Source organism: Gossypium hirsutum, chromosome A01 (genome assembly GCF_007990345.1).
Source record: "Gossypium hirsutum isolate 1008001.06 chromosome A01, Gossypium_hirsutum_v2.1, whole genome shotgun sequence".
NCBI classification, from domain to species: Eukaryota; Viridiplantae; Streptophyta; class Magnoliopsida; order Malvales; family Malvaceae; genus Gossypium; species Gossypium hirsutum.
In genome coordinates this window covers 86,671,698-86,673,444 of record NC_053424.1, presented here as the reverse complement: position 1 = coordinate 86,673,444, position 1,747 = coordinate 86,671,698, and the positions used below count along the sequence as shown (strand labels likewise).

The following is a 1,747-nucleotide window of genomic DNA, read 5'->3' as shown; positions in this document are numbered from 1 at the left end:
CCCAATTCTTTTCTCTGTGCATTCTCAGTTTAGATAATTAGTTAATTAAATCAAAACCTCTTTATTCTTAGGCTAGATAATAAAAAGACAGTCATTACTAGTACTTTTAGTTCCTTCGGGTTCGACAATCTGGTCTTGCAAAAACTATACTACTGTTCGATAGGTACACTTGCCTACATCGCGATAATAGTTAGTTCAAGAACGAGTAATTATAAATATTTAAAACCTATCATGAAACCTTGCAATCAAGTTTTTGGCGCCGTTGCCGGGGAGCTAAAATATTAGGAACACTCAATTTTTATTACTTTGGCCATTTATTTTTCTTGCAATTAATTTACTTTTTCTTTCTTTTGACAAGTTTTTATAGTTTATGACTAGAAGAAACCAGTTGAGACCATTTCTTTTTGACGAAGAAATCGATCGCACAGTTCGTAAAAACCGAAGAGAAATAAGGCGAAGGTTAAGATACACGAAGAACGAGCAAGAAGACGATACTCAACCCCCAACAGAAGAGATGGCTGAAGACCAAGGCAATCAGCTACCTCCTGCAATTGTGGCTGATCGAAATCCTGCTCTACGTACTATGTATGACTAAGCTAAACCTTCTTTATAGGAACTAAGTCAAGTATAGTCAAACCTGCTATTGCTGCGAATAATTTCGAATTGAAACCTAACACAATTCAGATGATACAGCAGTTTGTTCAGTTTAATGGTTTGCAGGATGAGGATCCCAACAGTCACTTGGCAAATTTTCTGGAATTTTGCGACACTTTCAAAATTAATGGCGTTTCTAATGATGCCATTTGCCTTCGGTTATTCCCTTTTTCACTGAGAAACAAAGTTAAACAGTGGTTGAACTTGTTACCACGAGGGTCCATCACTACTTGGGAACAAATGACTGGAAAATTTCTATTAAAATATTTTTCGCTGACTAAAACGACTAATTTACGTAATGATATCTCTTCTTTTGTGCAGATGGACTTAGAAACACTTTACGATGAATGGGAAAGATACAAGGATCTGTTGCGAAGGTGCCCTCATCACGAGTTACCTCTATGGCTGCAAGTTCAAACGTTCTACAATGGTGTGAATCCCTCGACAAGATAGATGATTGATGCAACTGTTGAAGGAACCATCAACAACAAAACACCTGAAGAGGCTTATGAATTCATTGAAGAAATGTCACTGAATAACTATCAGTGGCAAGTCATGAGGACTAAGCCAACAAAAATAGCCGACGTTTATAACGTTGACTCAGTTACTATGGTGTCAAATCAGGTATAACTTCTCAATAAAAAGATTGATGGTTTACTTGGTTCTACGTAGACACATCCAATAATGAGGTGTGACTCAAGTGGAGGAGGTGTGCATACAGAATATCAATCCTTCAATCCTACAACTGAAGAGGAACAAGTTAACTATATGGGTAACAATAACTTTAAATCTCAAAATAACCCATACAGTAAGACTTATAATGCAGGTTGGAGGAACCATCCAAATTTCTCCTAGGGTTGTCAAGGGAATCCAAAGCCACAAAATCCTCAGGGTTTTCAACAGCCACCTTATCAACATGAGAAGAAACCGAACCTTAAGGAGACGCTGTCTAAATTCATCTCAGTGTCAGAAACCCGTTTCCAAAATACTGAGACAGCACTTAAGAATCAATAAGCATCGATCCAAGGGCTTGAAACTCAGATAGGCCAGCTATCCAAACTAATCTCTGAACAACCACAAGGTAGCTTACCAA

The 1,747-nt window shown here is 37.7% G+C and overlaps 1 non-coding gene across 1 annotated transcript; it reads right to left on the bottom strand.

Moving 5' to 3' along the window:
• Positions 1-943: 943 nt before the first annotated feature.
• LOC121206509 (small nucleolar RNA R71) lies at positions 944-1,049 on the bottom strand. Its single transcript, XR_005901546.1, has one exon. It is a non-coding gene; the product is annotated as a small nucleolar RNA R71 (small nucleolar RNA).
• Between the last annotated feature and the right edge of the window lie 698 nt (positions 1,050-1,747).